We start from the raw sequence: 18,780 nt of genomic DNA, 5'->3' as shown, positions 1-18,780 counted from the left end.
AAAGTCAGAGACGGCTGGCGTAAATCGTGGTCGCTGTTTACATTCTGCCATTTTACTTTTAGTAGTGGATTAAAAATATATCATGTTCTACCAGGACTTGTGGGAAATATTTGGATCACTGAGGTAGAATGGATTGTACCTTTATAAAAAGTTAGCCTTAATATAGTAATAAAAGTCATTAATGAGCTTTTGGTTGCCTCCTGGGTTTTAAAAGAAAAGAACTTTAAGCTTCTCTTACTTAATTTCTTATCTAGAACGTAAAGGCATTTTAAGCATAGTAGTTTCAGATAACTATGAAATTTCTGGGAATGGATTTCATAAAACCCTGACTTTAAGCCTATTGCAAATATGTGGGCTGTGCTTAAAAGGTGTGTCTGTGCAAGGAAACCAAGTAATTCAAATAAATGTTACAAATTCTGTAAGGTGACACTTGCTAGGGAAAATTTAACCAAATATTAGTGGGAGTGTATGTATATATTTGAGTCTGCATTTATCGTTTTCACACAAAATCCAAAATAAATTCAAAACTGTGGAAAATGAAGAGTTCAAAGCCCCAAATTATCATGACTTTTATGCCCATAACAAGTGGATGGAAAATTTTGACAAGAGCTTTAAATTTCAATACTTTGACTATTGCAAGAGAAAGTGACTAATTGATATTAGTTTTATTGGTAAAGATCACCTAATGGAAGCCTTTATACCAGGGGTCGGCAACCTTTCTGATGATGAGTGCCATCTCAATGTGCCATATCAACCATTGCATTAGCAATACATTTAATAACGCTCTATGTGAACAGTTACACACTATATAGAACAACTTTATAGAACTATATTTGTTCGCAGATGTTGGCATAGTGCAGTATTGTATTTGTGTGTATGTCCGTGGTGCTGGTCCTGCGCTGAGCGGACAGCTCCTGAAGCATTTGAAGTAGCGGAACGTGGAAATTTCAACATCACTTAAAAAACTGTCAGCTAGCAACATCTCTCTCACCGGTAGGCTAAATGATTTTTAGCCAATTACAAGTGGAATCCAGTAGTTGGGGTTTTTAGCTAAGATACCGTTTTAAGAAGCAGCACAACTAATGTGTCTATGCGAGCTAATTTGCGATGTGCACCAGTGGCCCGGCCATTTATTTTAATGCACCTTCTCAGATTAATTCCCTGCGTGTCGTGCCATCAGTTAACCCTTCGCGAGCCAGCTGTGGCACACAAGTGATCATGGTTGCCGACCCCAGCTTTATACTAATGCAGGTCATCATTTCCACAACACGTGACATGTTAGTCTATAACAGGACCTCTGTAAATGTAATTCAATCTAAGCTTGTCTTTATGGTTTATTTCTCAGTTTATTCGAGGGGCCACACTCTGGCCCATGCTTAGTTTACTCAGCATGTTAATGAAACGTGTCCATTGGTTGTTATTCTTATACGGCTGAACAGGCGGTTGGTGACTTTTTGTTCTGTTACTGTGATAATAATTTCCATTTTTCAGTCCAGTTTTCCACCGGTGAGAAAACAGTCATGCTCACATGTTTATCTACCAACGGCTGCCTGTTTCTTTACCTCCTACAGGCGAGAAGAGACAGCATAAAGTAGATAGGAGGCTACAGCTGTGTCATCAGATCAGCGCTGCCATTGTTACAGCTATGCAAACACTCTGGAATAAGTACTGGTAAATTAAAATGGCAATGCTTTAGGACAGATAACGCTTTTCAGACACATAACAATAAAACTGGCTGTTGCTGTGTAGTGTTTTCATTGGCAGCTGGTCATGATTCAGAGAAAATCCACTGCAGTTTCTAAAGTAAAATTCATGTTCGTGTCACGTTCACTGAAGAAAGATGAAGGATATCCACAAGTGAGGGGTATAAAAGATAAAAACATACTGCACAAATAACTACAGACTTTCTTGATATGGAACTTTTTCCCTCATAAAAACTACAATGCTGATTTTTCTTGTAAAATTAGCCGAGCTGACAAATTTTCTAAAACACAGCTAGAACTAACTGCTACAAGCAGGAATGGAGAGCAGCTTTATGATGCTGGGGCCACTTCTTATGGGATAATGAAAATTATGCAAATGAGGACTAAACTTTGAAAAAACATTAAGAAGTCATGCAAATTACAAAAGTTCTTGATACCGGAAAAATTATAACTGACTAATCGCTCTGCACTGCAGTGATTTTTAAGGAGTAATTTAGCTGAAACCGTTTTATTTTTTTTCTTTCTCGGCACACTAAAGAAATTGTGCACGATGCCTTCCTGTTCCTGTCATACAGGCTGTATGACAGGAACAAGTGGCTGTCTTTAAATGTCAATCATATCACAAAGGGTGCTTCAGTGCGAGATTATCACATTTCTGCAAAAAAGTAAAGAGCGTCTGTGAGACAAACTGGTGAAACATCTGTGTGCAAGATACGTAAAGATTTATTATGTTGCTTTAAGATGTTTTGCTTCGCAGCTGTGGTTGACAGAGTGCAGTTTTCATACATTTAATATACATTAAATTGGACCAAAACACAGACACTGCTGTCAGAGATGGAAATAATTTTGACATTACTAGCTGCAGTACACTGAAAGTAGCAAAGCTAGATTGTCAAAGCAGGGTACACCAGGGTAGGAGCTTGTTATCTATGACTGAGTTATATGGTTGTGATTGTGCTTTTGTCGTATTACAAAATGTACTGTAATTAGGAAGCAACAAACTGCCAATCGCAGCTGACACGAGTCCAGCGTAGCTTTTTTTACTTTAGTTCAGTTATATATCTAATTAGTGCAAATGTGCTTCTTCTTCTTGCTTTTCTTCTTTTTTATTTCAGCTGGTCCCTTCAGGTGTCACCACAGCAGATCATCACCCTATCTCTGGCTTCCTCTTCTGTCACTACAACCCTCTGCATGTCCTCCTTCACTGCATCCATGAATCTTCTATGTGCACTTCCTCTTTTCCTCCTGCCTGGCAGCTCCATCTTCAACACCCTTCGTTATCCACTATTCCTCCTCTGCACATGTCCAAACCATCTCAGCCTTGCCTCTCTAACTTTCTTCCCAAACCACTCCACCTGAGCTGTCCCTCTGATATATTCATTTCTAATCTCGTCCATCCTGGTCGCTCCCGGTGAAAATCATAACATCTCCAGCTCTGCCACCTCCAGGATCGGCCTCCTGTCTTTTTGTCAGTGCCACCATCTCCAGTCCACATCTGCTACATCATAGCAGGTCTCACTACCATGTTGCAAATGTTCCTTTTCACCCTCGCTGCTATGCTTCTGTCACAGATTACACCAGACACTCGTTTCCACCCGCTCAACCCTGCCTGCACTCTCCTCTTCACCACCCTTCTGCACCGTCCGTTACTTTTGATGGCTGACCCCTGGTATTTAAACTCGCCTGCGTTCACTATCTCTGCTCCTTGCAGCTCATCCTGTCCTTGCACCTGTCTCTCTCTCATTCACACATTATGTACTCTGTCTTGCTTCCCACCAACTTTTATTCCTCTTCTCTCCAGCTCCATTTCTTGGCTTACCCGCTCGATACAAGCCCCTTTTCTCCTTCTTTAGTGTCCACCCTCTGAAGCAATTCACTATAAACCTTTTGGCGCGCCTTTGCCACATCTCTTTTTGCCATATGCCTACACAGCAAATTCAAAAGTGTTAAATGTTTTGGTGTTAATAGTCTTCTTGCAAAAGTAGAGTTAATTTTACTCTAAGCAGAGTCACATTCTTTTAATGTAACTCTGAGGTGTAAAATGATAGTAGTTAAAATCGAGTGTTAAAAATGAGTGTTTCTCTGTCAAATCTGGAGGTGTTACAATGGAAACATTAACTCTTGACCTCTTAACTCTGAACTCCTACGGGGTCTATGACACCAATAGAGTAAATTCACAGACTCCGCCCCCAGCACGGCTCCAATCGAAGCTGAAGTGAAGCCGTTTCAGAACATTTTGCTCTACATATTTGAGTTGTTTGCCATGCTTGGTAAGTCATTTTTTCAAAGATTGTTTCAATTATTATTATGAGCTTTTACTTCTGTGGCTCTTTGGAGTTGAGACAAAGCTGTGTGAAAGGCATTAGCCATGTTGCTCGGTGATAGCATAATATTCTGTTTTAGCTAGCTGAAAGGTATTGTTTGCGGGCAAATACCACAGCCTTGAAAAAAAGCTTGCATATGAATTTTCAGTCAAACCTTTGGTCAAATACACCTAAAACAATGTCTAGAATGTGAAATGTTGGTATAATGGTGCTACTTGAAGCCTGAAAACGATCTCCCATAAAATAAAAAAAAACAAAAAAAAAAAAACAAACAGCAGTAGCTGACGTCCTGACTGGATTCTACGTTAGCATAGATCCCTCCAGAGTTTTGTGCACACGGTTTAGGTAAAAATTAAAAAGGTTGAGGTTTTACATTTAGTTCAGTATTACCTGTTGCCTGTGTCTTTGTCTTTTGGGAAAATACTTTACACAAGTAATGGCTCAAAGAGGATTCCTTTTTTTTTTACTGTGCTGCAATTGTTTACTGGATTATTTGTGCCATTAATTAGTGTCAACTAATTTTTATTCAATCTCCGCACAGGATATGCTTGTGAAGATGGAATATGGGGGAGAGCAGAAGTGCGTTGAAGTTCCACAAAGGGATGAATGAAGGACATGCATATTGTATTGAAGAAATAAGTGATGAGAATGCTGTTATTTGCATTTACCATGTCAGACCTTTTGATAAACAAAATTCTAATGAAAGTGAGAACATGTATACTGTTACATCTTTCAGAAAATGTTTTGAAATTGTGGTGCACAGTTCAGAATAAATGTTTTTCAAAAACCATTGCATCTTTTTAGTAAATGTTTATTTCCAAAAGAAATTTCTAGAAGTTCAGAACAGTAAAATTCCCGCTTTTAAGAATGAATTAGAAGATAACTCTTACGTAGTTAAACTAAAATACTCTTTGAGAGTTAATATATAAACTCTTAACACCAAGTGTTAAATTATCAACTCCAGACAGATTTGGTGTTTAACACTAAATCAGAGTTAATGTACCAACTCTCCAAAAAGTGTTAAATTAACACTCTCTGGTGTGGACCTATATAGACACTTTAATAGTGTTGAAATCAAATCCGACAGTGTTAATTTGGACATGCTGGATTTGCTGTGTAGCCTCCTCGTGTCTACTTTCTTCACCTCCAGACTATCCCACTTTTTCTTTGCTAATCACTTCCTTTTAATACTTACCTGTACTTCCTCCTTCCACCACCAATTCTCCAAGTGCCCAGAGGATATACCAATCACATTCTTGGCAGTTTCCCAGTCATCAGGCTACTCTTCAACACCACCAAGAACCAGATATCCACAGAACAAACTTCCAGCATTTGGTCCTTACCTCCACCTTAACTTGCTTCTTCTTCTTGATTTCCAAAACAATCCTACAGCCAACCATCCAATGCCACCTTGCCACCTTCTCTCCTGACACCACCTTTCAGTCTTGTATCTCTTTCAGATCGCAAAGAACCTCTGCATTTCTCTCCTTAACACCACACCCACCCAACACCTCCTCATCACCCTTATTCCAATCATCACTCTTTCCCCCTGGGAGGACTCTCTGCCACTTCATCCAGCTTACTCCAGAATTCCTTTTTCTCTTGTACTTGACATCCAACTTTTGGGGCGTGCAAATGTTTAACACCACCCCTCAAACCACAACATTATATAGAAAACCCCAACAGTTAGAGCACTGGGAGACTTGCAACTACAAGTGTTGATTTGTTTCAGGGATGAGAAGACTAAATGCCTGTGCTATTACTGCTTGCATACTGATAAAAACCAAAAAACTAATACTTGGCAGCATGGCAGCAGTTGCTAATTAGTTTAAAATACAAAGTAAAGCTGAGGCTAATAGGACTGCTATCCTATTTTCTGTTGCTTATTCATGAATGAAAAGCAGTGTGTTGTATTATCGGTGGTAGTAAAGCTATAGGTATTATTATTATCCTGAGGTAAACATGAACACATCGACTGTACCTAAGCTTGATGGAATCCAGCCAGCCAGTTTGCTAAAGGAAAGTACAGGGTGACCACCAAAGTCACCAAACAGAGACTTGAATGTATGTTCAGAGTGCAGTGGAGTTTGTGTGTGTGTGTGTTGGTACTGACCCCTCTGTGTAGTGAAGCCTCACAATTTGTGCCTCAAAGGGTCAGGCTCGTCGAAATCTTCTGTTTTGCCTCCATCAAGGTCTCGAGGACAGCCTGGTTACTTGCTGTCTGTGCTGGGATTTATAGTGCACAACCTCACTGTGTTTCTTATCAGGAGATGAGAGCAGGCACAGGAAGGGGATAAATAAAACTGTTGAATTATAAACTTCAGAGAGAAACCTGGTCTCATAAAACTTCCATCACAAACTGCTTCACAGTCTAAGACTGAAAACAGCGAAAGGACAATGGATGAAAAGAAGAAACAAGAGAGAAAAGAGGAAATGTGTAATCTGTGCAAGTGCTACAAAAGGTTTTATCTATCTTAAGGTGAGTTTAATTCATCTGCAGTAGAAACTGTCATCCACTGACCCACATTGTGAGCCTCTGAGAGTCATTCCCACAACCTGCACAGATGATGTGTCAAATGCTCCTCTGACACATAATTAGCACGAGGACACTGCTGCACATTAGCACAAGGCAAATATGTAATTATGCATCACTCACCATGTTTAAATACAATTGGCCACAGGCGGAGATGTTTGATGATCTATATGCGAGGCAGAGATTTAATGTATTCCTATGTATTAGTGTAAGGCGAAACACTGTAGACTGAAACAATGTCATGAAAGCGAGCTACAGGAAACAGAAGATAGCAGGAGTGGATTTGAAAATCATGACGCAGGTGAATGTGAATATTTTTTGCCTTCATTTGTATTCCACATTTTCTCAGTGACTGAGAAATAGGCTGAAAATCTTCCATTACCTGTACTGGATCTCACATTGACAATACAAAAGAAATCTCATCCTACATTAGTCTGATCTATCATGGATGAATTCTTCTTCAATGGGCCTCACATATGGTCTGCTTTGACACTGCACACCAGTGGAAATAAGCTACTGGGTGCTGTGAAATCATGGAAGGAGGGAGAGGCTGAAGAGGAGAGAGTCTGCACAGTAGCATCTCCAGTTGAGTAGAATGGAAAGGCCTCATTAAAATTTAATTGCAGCACGATGTTGAGTGCATTGCCATCTACATCAAGATGCATGTGACCTTCTTTTTTCACATTTCCCATTTCCAGCAAACGAGTGCATGCATCTCATCTGTACTCCTGTCAATTTAGCAGGGTCTGATTATTTGAAATGATCTCACATGAAAAACGTTCTTGTTCATTTTAATAGTTTAGTCCTTTTGTTCCCCCAAATTCAAATCAAAAGAAAAAACTCTGTTCAGTTTCTCAGAAAATAAGGATTGCCTTCCAATTCGCTGATGAACATTAATGCATACGCACAGTGACGATGCAAATCACACTCCAATGTTAACAATATACTCCGGCTCACACGGTGCCTCGCAGTTCCAGGTTGATGTGAGAAGAACGAGTCACATGAGAAGGAAGCAGGCTACTCTGTATTCATGCTAGATGAGATTTGTGTGTGTTTATCGTCTTCCTGTCCTGGATGGGTGTTGCATTACAAGGTACTGTCTCCAAACTGCCAGAATCAATTAACATGAATAATGAATGTCTTCTGACGCGGTTGGTCTTGAGTGTTCATTTTGTTCCAGCTCCCATTGTTCCAGCACGTGCAGGAGAACAGTTTAATTTTGCAGCAGGTACAAGAAGCGAACTTTTTTTATAGATATGAAGTAGGTCCTAAGATTTTTTTAAAGGCACCAAATGCTCCTAAAAAGCTTCAAACCACAAAAAAAAAAACCCTGCACTCTCCTTCACCACAACAGCTAAATGTGGCTCTTAAAAGGGATCTAATTCACATGGAGAAGGAATGTAATCCACTACATCAAGAAACACTGATGGCATTAGTTGCCCCACTAATATCACTTTACCCACTGCATCACCCTTAGCTGTAGGGCTTACACATATTACCCAGTCAGCAGGCACTGAGCAGTGGCCACCAAGCTCCAGAAGACACTTTGCTCTTTATAGCGTGCTTCAAAATGATCCTGCGCAGTGAGACCAGTAACAGAGAAAATGTTTATATAATCCATTACTGACAAAGCTTTAGTAAGTGATTAAACAAAAAATTAGTTTTTTATTTCAAATTGGAAATAGTCCAGAGATTAGCATTTCAAAATTAATCCCTTTTATTGAAGCTCTGTTAGCTTTGCATAGCAAATTAAATATCTGTGCTGTGTTTACTGTGTAAACTCAGGCTGGGTGTATAATAAGTGTGCACTGAGTTTCTCACCAGTTTAACCAAAAATTATTTAAATATTGAAGTGAAAATAACAGCTGCATGACTCACAGTAACCATAAAGATGTAATCCTTTTGGGAGAAAGGAAAAAAAGCAGGAAGTGACAGTCAACATGCCAAAGTGGACAGTTTTAAAGGACGTGTCCATGGACAGGGCTAACCTAAACCTACAGCAACACTGATAGTGTGAAAGAGCAGTGTTATCACATGACCAATACTGCATATTGCTGTTTGTGAAGTGCACTATTCTCAAGATTCATGTATTTTTCCCAGTTTCTTCAGTGTCATTTTACCAGCAGAAAGACTGTAAGTGATATTTAGACAGGACAGCAGCTGTTCTGGCTTCACCCATCTGAGCACATCTGCCTGAGTTCCACATCTTAACATCAGGTTGCTGCACAGGAAAGCTGCCAAACTCCAACAGAGGAAAACTTTTAGTCTAATCGGGTCTGTTCAGTTTTATTCTGTTGGATTTGCAGGCAGCTGCTGGTGGGAGAGGAGGTAATTAAAACTGACAAAGAAGAAACATAACAGAGAAGACTTCACGCAGCAGCTACCATGAGCCAGCTTTTGAGTTCAGGGTTACTGCGGGCATAAAGTGCTTCCATGTGGAGAAAAGTGGAAGAACAGGATTGCTCCTGTAGCAGCTGTTCCTCTCTGCCGTCCGTTTGCCATAAATACAGCAACATACTATTAGCCTCACCTCTTTAAACCACATGTCATTAAACAAGATGAGTTTTGTGATTAATTAAAGACAGATGAAGAAGATGCAAGTTGCTCCTTGTAGTCAGACTAATTCAAACGGATGATTGACGCTTTATTTTTAGACATGAGCCTGTTTGTGAGGTTTTAATTCTGTTTTTGCTCTTTAATCCTGTCAATCTTGAAAGTTAATGCCTACTAGCCAATTACATTTCAATGTCCCCTTTACTGACTACTGATGCTCGCTGCCTTAACAAATGCCTCCCTCTTGTGGTAGACCTACTCCTACACAACACATATTTCCTTCTGTTCAGTTTTATCTTGTACATTGCATCCCAATCCCATACTATGTGCACCATTACATTTATATTTGTTCAAATATTATTTATTTATTTATTGTAGGGTCTACCTTACAGTATAAAGTGCCTTGAGGTGACTGTTGTTGTGATTTGGCGCTGCATAAATAAAATTGAATTGAATTTTCTGGTTTTAAAAATAATCTATAAAAGTTTATCCTGGTTGGGGAAATTATTTACATTTAATTCGCATGCATGCATTATTATGACCAAGTAACTGAAGTTGGAAAAGTCATGCTAAAGGCCCTGTACAGGGTCGCAAAGATGTTTTCGTTATTCTAGTCAAACAGACCCGGCTTTGACAGATGAAGACAAACACTAACATACACCAATCACATTTTCCACTGAGCAGTTATTAAAATTCAGTTCATCATGCACTCTCAGATCTAAAACACTAAAACACCAACAGGATTTCTTATTTATTTAAATTTGAAAAGGCGTACCAGTATGTAGGACAACAGAATATAAAACCCTTCTGGGCCACATGATTTGTCACACTTGACTGTAAATCATAATTTAATGAGCCACAAATAACATGGCTAAATGCAAAAATACAGGAATGCAAACCAGAAACCAGAGCAAGGGTTAAAGCCTGAGGTGTAGTGGAGTCTGAATTAGTGTAATATAGAAAGAGGGGTGCTTTCAGAGGCCCAAATAGTAACTATAAGCAGTTATTATTATCATTATTATCAGGATCCTTTTGTATTTTTAATTATCCATTTTTATTGTGTTGTAAAAATTCAGAGGGTTTTTTTGTTTCAAAGTGATTTTATTAAAATGTCGGGGTATTCAAGAGGAGACATTTTTAAGGAAGTCAGAGCAGGTGTTCCAGCACATGTTACCTACATGTTTTAGACTCATGTAGACAAGACATTCTTCATAAATGTAAATGTATTTTCACTTGTCTACCTCAAGTTTATTTCGTGGTCATATATTTGACCAAACTGACAAACACTAACTTCCAGGTGTACCTCATGCATGCTATTTTATATAGCTATGGCCCACTAGTACAGGCGCTGCTAGTGTAGTGGCATCATGCAAGATTCCCATTCTTGCGACCCGGGTTCGATTCCTGGGCAGCGCACCCTTTCTGCAGAACTACAAAGCCTGAGGTTTCCTCATTATGGTCACAGGTTTTAAACTCCCACCAGCAAGTCAGCTGAGGACGTGCACCTCTTTGCCCATTACTGTTCACCCTCTTCTCCCATCTGTTCAAGGCTATAATAAAATTTGTGGGTGAGAATAAAATGCTTAAATACAGAAAACCTGACCTGAATCTGTGATCCTTGTCCCTTTTGGATCCATGCAACTGGACAGTTTGCTGACCCATTACAGAGGCTATGATATTTTCCGGTTGAGCCACTGAGACCGATTTAGGTGATTTTCAGTAGAAAATATGTGGAGCCTCAGACCCTGAATTTCAGCACCGTAAATTTCAAAATGTTGACTGATGTTATATGGCTGAGCACATTTCAACATGAATTTCAACTGAATGACTGCAAAACTGTTCAAAGTAGCAAAATAGGATAAATTTGGGATTTCAGTTTTTCTAAAAATGTAAACTTTAATTCACTCGTCTGTGCACTTTGATAGCAACCTAAGGTTCACAGAGTTCGCTACCTCAGTAACGAGCTCAGAGTCCAAGTTAACTCTCTTTCTGAAACAGAGTTGTTAGCTAAACCTGCCTTCTGGAATAGGGCCCTGGTGACTGGCAATGACAAACTGCTTGCAGATGCACTTGGCTGATTGGGAAGAGCAGCCTGGTGCTTAACACCAACAAGACCAAAGTGTTAATCATAGACTTCAGAAGAACAGGAAGCACAGCCCACCTCCTCCTTTCTATACACAAAAAAGTAGTAGATAGTGTGAAGAAACGAAAGTTCCTTGGACTCAACTTGTCCATTCATATGGACCTCCAAATCTTAAACCTGGTCAAAAAAGCCCAACAAAGACAGTCCCTTCTAAGGAGCTGAAGCTGAAGTAAGTGCAGCTCTCCCAGAAACTTGTGCTGAACTTCTGCTGAACCACCACTGAGAGCATCTGCACAAACAACATCATGATGAGGTGCAGACACTGCACAGCTGCTCAGCTGAAGGAACAACAAAGTATGAAGACTGTACAATGTGTGGTGGCCTTGGAACTCCCACACTTAAAGGATGTCTGAGTAAGAAGGTCAGCAGCATTATTTCAGACACTTCACACCCAGGACACTCTCTATTTGACCTTTTGTCATCAGGCAGACTAACACAATCCTGCAAAAACAGTCTAAATTTTATTGTACTTGTATCGACCACAATAAAGATTTTTCTATTTCAAGATTATTCCATATCAGTTTTGCTAATATAATTTTTTATCTTCATTTCAATGTATTAAAAACATTTTCTCAGACGGTGTTTTAGTTATAATCATCCTGCCAGTATGCCATATGATCTCTATTTAATCAATTAGCCTCACTGAATCGACATCTTTTGTAAAGGGAATGAATGAAAAAGCTAAAACATGAAACAAAACCAAATAAAGGCGCTTGCGCATACAAAGATAAGTACATACAGTTTAAAGAAAACAAGGCATCATTCTGAAGTCCTGATAGCTTGATGGAGTGTGGGCAACAACAGGACCCTGAAACAATTCGTTGCTTTTTAACACCTTTGATTTTCTGGCTCCGTCGAAATTTAGTTTAGGTCCCAGTCTGTGTAGACCCACACAGGCCTGTAACAAGGTCTCATTCTGAAAATAAAGTTAAAAACATCTGCTGGGAGTGTGTCATGACTGTGGAGTGTATGAAAGACATGCAAAGTCACAGTTTTTGTAAAGATACAGTCCACGCATGCATATTATTTTCATGGATTATGAAATTCACACTTATCAATCGCATGGCTTCATTCTCCCTATGAGTATGCATTGTTTTTGCCATCTGAACTGGAAACAATGAGAAACTAAAGGTATTAATGTAAAAGTGAAATGGACTGCTAAATGACAAAAAATATGTAAACATGCATTTACTGTCCACATACGATATATGTTTATATAAACTTACAAATACATACTTAAAAAAACTACATGTTAATGCATAAAGTTATTCACATACAAACAGTCACATACTGTCTTTTTTTCTCTTGTTTCTGTGATGGATCAGTTTTGTGCACTAAAGACTAAATCCAACAGGTTCCTCAAGGTGTTTTATACTTTATGGTAAGACCCTACGATAATATAGAAAAGAACCCAACAATCAGACAACTACCTATGAGGAAGCATTTGGCGACAGTGGGAAGGAAAATCTCCCCTTTAACAGAAAGAAATCTCTGGCAAAACCAGGCTCAGAGAGGGGCAGCTATCTTCAAAGTAAGGGGAGGATGACAGGACAAAAGACAAAGTGTGGAAGAGAGCCGGAGATTAATAATATATTTAGACAGGGCATAATAATAATATGATTAAATGCAGAGTCGTGTATAAATGCATGGCGAGTGAAAAGAGGTGAGAAAGGATGTCTGTCTCCCAAATCTAATTTGGGAGCTGGTTCCACTGATTCTGGATTTAAGAGGGAGCCAATGAAGAGAAGCCAAGCCAAGAGAAATATATTCTGTCTTTAGTCCCTGTCAGCACTGGATCAGCTGAAAACTTTTCAGGGAGTTTTTAGGACAACCTCATAATAATGAATTACAATAGTCCAACAGATAATAAATGCTTAAACTAGTTTTTAGTATCACTCTGAGACAGGATCTTTGTAACTTTAGTGATATTGTGTATATGCAAGAACAGTCCTGTATTTGTTTATTTGCACATTGAAGGACATATCCCAGGTAAAAATTACTTCAATTAGCTAAATGCTAGATAGTTATAAGTGTCAATGAAGGCATTTTAAGTAATGCTTTAATTACTGCAACCTTAAAGGCGTGTGGTACCCTATTAATAGATTGATCATATTTAAGGTTGAAAATGTTAGTTGATGGTAGGACTTTGTGGAGCAATCTTGTAGGAATGGGATGTTGGGTTTCTTGAAAGGTGCTATAAAAATCTAATGTATTATTATTATTATCTAAAAGACATGTTGATGGTTTGGCAGAAGTAACTATTGAAGTTAACTCCAAAAAACAAATCAGCGAGAAACTGTAAATAAATATCAGTGTTATTGAAAGTAGCTGTGCGTAATGTTATGTCTGTGAGGTGGTTTCGAGTATTTTTCTCTGTAGAGGTTAAAATTTTATTTGTGAAGAAACTGCTGAAGCCATTACTAGTTAAGGTTAAAGACATGCTTGGCTCTACAGAACATTGACTCTTTGTCAGCCTGGCTTCAGTTTTCTTCAATCAGTGATTAATTATGGAGGTTTTTGTTTTTTTTTATAGAGCAACAAACTTCTTTTCCAGGTTAAATGATCATTTTGTAAATCAGTGATATGACATTTTCCTCTCCAACTTACGAATGATCTACTTTAAGGTGCACATTTGAGACTTGAAACTATCAAGTCAAGTACTTCTGATTTGAGGTTTTCTATTCCAGAAGAGCTACAATATCCAGAGTCGTACAGAGTGAAGATGTAAAACTATTAACAAGATAATCGACCTCTGTGGGAGTAAAGTTCATGTAGCTGCTCTGCACCGTGTTGGTACATGGCATTGACGATAACAGTGAATCAATTATATCCTAAAAATTTGTTACAGCACTTTCAAAAAGATATTTACTGTAGTGAAATGTGTTCCTCACTAATGTGTAATCCATTATTGTAAATATACATCTTATTAAGAAACGATCAGACAAAAGCAACATTCAGAGAATGCTGTTCACTTTCTATCCCATATGTCAGAACAAGATTCAGAGTGTGATTCAAGAGGTGGGTGGGCTCTTTTACATTTTAAGAGAAGAAAATTGAATCAAATAATAGATTAAATGCTGTGTGGAGGCTGTCATTTTCAGTATCTACATGGCTGTTAAAAGCTCCCCCTATAATTATTTTATCTGAACTGAGCACTAAATCAGATAAAAAAGCCTGAAATAGAAACTTTTAGTAAGGGTGGACAATAGATATCAACAAATGAAACAGGTTTTTGAGTTTTCCAAATAGGGTGGAAAAGGCTAAGAGTCAGGCCTTCAAATTAGTTAAACCTCTGTCTGGATCTGTGGTTGATTAATAAGGTGGAGGAGAAGATTGCTGCTACTCCACCTCCTTGACCTGTGCTTCAAGGATTCTGACGCCTAGTACAACTTGAGGGTGTTAATTAATTTAAATTAATATAATTATCCCGCTGTAACCATTTTTCTGTAAGGCAGAGTAAATTAATTTGTTGAATTAAATTGTTTACTAACAGAGAGTTAGAAGAGAGAGACAAATGTTTAATAATCCACATGTTACTGTTTTACTCTTTAGTGCAGTTGAAGCTGTTAGATTGTTCAAGCACTAAAATTTGATTATAGACAGAAAATTATAGATTTAACTACATTTGGTATTACTTGGATGAGCCATACATTTTTATTAACAATCTAAAAAAGAACTGAAAAGCCTCAGCCTTAGAAAAAAACATTTTAGAAATGACTTCACAAATGCAATTTCTGAAATACCACTGATGCTGGTGAGCAAGCTGATATTACAAATAAACCAATATCAGATACTCAGGAGTAATAAAGTGAAAGCAAAGAGTATTTCTAATGTTTTAGTTGAAGCCAGGGTACTTTAATATGTGTCCTTATAATCTCTTATGCTTGATAACTTGATGAAGAGAGCTGTCATTGATATCATGTTGTGATTTTTCTGGTAAGTTGACCAAGATGTAAAACATCTTGTGTCCATCAGCCAGGGGAATGGAGAAACTCCAGCAGGATATCTCTGCTGGAACAAGCATACAGAGATAAACAGTATTAGGTTCTACTCTGCTTAAATTCACCCATTATCCTGATGTCCACGTGCTTTATACTTATGTGTTTGTCTTTTTCCTCCTTGCAGAAAACCTGTTGATGTGCCTGCCTGAGCCAGTCTTGTTCTGTCTCTTTCAGAGATTTACCGCTCTTGGAAAAACTAGATGCATTAACCCTGTGTTGGATAAATGGAAATACTCACCTGAATGCTGACCTGATCTCTGGAAAACTGGCCTTGAACATTGTCTGTTGTTGTACATTCTGGAAACCACCATTAAAAACTCTTAAACCATTTTTATTTTGGGTAAAACAGCACTAAAATGTTCCTTTCACATCATCATGAATAATCAGTCATTCAAAATCTATCAAGATTTTTAGTCACAACTATTTTCAGCACAAGATACCATTACTTTTGCTTGTTTGTTTGTTTGTTTGTTTGTTTGTTTGTTTGTTTACCAGCTGCGTTGTTCCACGCTACTGCAGCACCATATGACCATTGGTGAATTTTGACCAGATTTTGAAAATGTCATTCATAGGGAATACTTAGCATTTAATGTTCATTAGGTGTAAGTGTTATTCAAGATCATTTTTGAGAATTATTTCTGCCTTTGTGTCTTAATTTGGTTGATTTCACTATGTATTAATAACACACACTCACCAGACACTTCATTGGGAACACCTTGCTAGTAGTGACTCTGGGACCCTCTTTTGCCTACAGAACTGTGCTAGTTAGTTGTGGCATTGATTCAACGAGATGCCGGAAACATTCCTCAGAGATTTTGCTCCATATTTATATGACGGCGTCACACAGTTTCTACAGATTTTTCAGCTGTGCATTCATGATGTGAATCTCCCGTTCCTCTACATGCTCTATTAGATTGAGATCTGATTACTGTGATGGCCACAACTCACTGTCATGCTGAAGAAACCAGTTTGGGAATATATGACATTTGTGATGTGGTGCATTTTCCTCTGAAAGTAGCCATCAGTGAGATTGACATGCTCAGAAACAATACTCAAATAGGCTGTGTGGTTTAAATGTTGCTCAATTGAGACTAAAGGGGCCAAAAGTGTGCTAAGATTCTCCACACCGTTTCATCGCTATCACTATCCTGAAACATTGATACAAGGAAGGACGGACCCATACTGACCCTACCATCCAGGGTTGGCAGTAAACCATTGAGCTGGATAGGCAAACAACTATGAAAGGTGGACATTCAACATTCAACTTTGCAGTTTTTGAAAAACTTGCCTGGCATGGAAAACCAGGCCAAATGCAAAAAACTAGTTGAACAGATTTGCCTAATAAATTCATTTGAATATACTGCAGTATGTGACAGGATCTGTTGTTGTTAAGCTCTTATATACTCTTGTAAATACATCCTTTTTATGGTTTTTGTTTCATTTATAAACCATTTTCACCTATTTGACTTCAATGTGACACCTAAAGGTGGTAAACAGATTGTTTATATGACGTGCACAGAGTTTAAAGTGCCAGGAGAAAAAGCACAGAGTCGCCCTCTAGTAGCAGAGTTCTTACATTCATCTCCTCAATCCTCTCCCAGCTAATTCTTAGACTTGGGCTCACTGTCACACAGAACAATTATAAACCTTTGTAAAGGTGCCAGCTTTTCCAAAGAGGCTAATCAAAAACATTTTGATGAGGGAATAATGAATTATATTTCATCTGGAAAAAACTGATGCACAATTCAAAAATCAAAGGCCAACACCTACCCGGAGTACACCCAACACACACAAAAATGCAGCTCTGTTTGTGACAGTTTCAGTTGTTGCAGCATTTTAATCTCTTTTGTGTTTACTTGCATCACAAAACTTGTGTTTTCCCGTCTCTTTGGGTTAATGCTGCATAATAGTTTGTTATTTTGTGCCTCTTTGTGGTTGTATGCTAGCCCCCCCAACACTGAGCAAATATAAGAAGGTAGCTGTACTATATGATTTTACTTGGTAATGGCTTTAATTGACTATCTCATCCTGTATCTAGTTATTAAACTGTAGGGTACATGTGAGTCACAAAATTTCACAACTTTATAATAGAAAGCGGGCTGGTGTCCCCTGTAGTTAAGGTTAACGCCGTTGACCAGGAGCATTCCTGTTAGACAGCAACTTGTTCACCATTAATGGAGCGAAACAGAGAAGAGAAAGACGATGGTTTTAGGGGCTGCTGAGAGTGCCGTGGGCAATGAAAAGGCAGCAGTTCCGTTATTGGCGGTTACTCTCATTTGCCCTTATCATGAGCATGCAGGTTATTTATCACAGACAAGTTTCATGGATATGGAGTGAGACAGTGGCACAAAGAGAGACGGACACTCCTCCTTATTGATAACCAGTGACATGTATTTATTTGGCAGAAACAAAGCATTCTTTGTGCTGATATATTTCATCATTTTCTGTTCAAATTACAGTTAAATTAACTAACAGGAAGTTTGTGGTATATTAATAGCCATTACTTTTCACCACATTGTGCTAGGATCCGTTCTACCCATTACTTCTGCTAAAAAAACACAAAGAAAATTTTGAATTGAGTTTAACTGAAATTTTTTAAACACCCTCCTGGTGGTCACTGGATATACAGTTGAGGCTTTGCTTCCCCCTTGTGGAAAAGGTGCACACAGCAACACGCAGAGCACTCATGACCTGCCAGCACTTGAGTGAAACTGTGAAGAAGACCCCTAGTGGATCTCAGACTGCCCAAAAAACTCAGCACTGTGCTATTTTATTTGTTTGGAGAAGAATAGTTAAATTAATTTAGCCCTTTATTCCAAAGCATTCATGGCATCAGTCTACGTGCTGGCCAACCTGTTATTAGTGGATGACCCACTGTACCTCAAAGCCACACAAGGAGCTCTTAGCATTATTAAAAGACATGAGTAATGCCAGTTATCACATGCGACTAAGAAAAATCAGGTCTTTCAACCCGGTTGGTGTTATTTTACTATTAGGTTATCTATTCTTGCTTCTCCACTCGTAAAAGTTTGTAGTGTAAGTGGAGATCCGACTCTGGATCAGTAATATTTGAAAAAATGGAAAGTTCTAATATCAAAATGTTATTCTTTATATATTATGGGTCATTAAAGTTGTTTTTGCATAGCATACAATAACAATGTCAACTTTTTTTGGCAAATTTTCTAACATTACATGCAATAGCTGTTGTTGTTTTATAGTTGTTAGACGTTTTATGGAGGAAAAAAAATATTTTTTAGTGTGTCATTATTCTATACTTTTTAAAATAATTCATATTTTTTGTTTTGGACAGAGGCAGGATGGAACAGTGTGCATTTTTGAATGATAAAAATTAAAAAGCTGTACAATTAATATATCAGTTAAATTTAACAATAAATTAAATGTAAAATTAATTAAGCTTCAAAAAACCCCAAAACGTATGGGACTGGGCTTCGATGTAGGTGGAGGTTCAAGGGTGGTGGTTGTGCATCGACTGCATGTATTCAGTGAAAAACATTACAGTATT

General features: G+C 38.3%; 1 non-coding gene across 1 annotated transcript; it reads left to right on the top strand.

Moving 5' to 3' along the window:
- Positions 1–10,458: 10,458 nt before the first annotated feature.
- trnag-ccc lies at positions 10,459–10,529 on the top strand. Its single transcript has one exon. It is a non-coding gene; the product is annotated as a tRNA-Gly (tRNA).
- The last annotated feature ends 8,251 nt before the right edge of the window (positions 10,530–18,780 follow it).

Source organism: Simochromis diagramma, unplaced genomic scaffold, assembly GCF_900408965.1.
Source record: "Simochromis diagramma unplaced genomic scaffold, fSimDia1.1 OVJJ01000079.1, whole genome shotgun sequence".
Classification (NCBI taxonomy): domain Eukaryota; kingdom Metazoa; phylum Chordata; class Actinopteri; order Cichliformes; family Cichlidae; genus Simochromis; species Simochromis diagramma.
The sequence above is the reverse complement of the archived record's forward strand: the minus strand, read 5'-3'. Positions and strand labels throughout refer to the sequence as shown.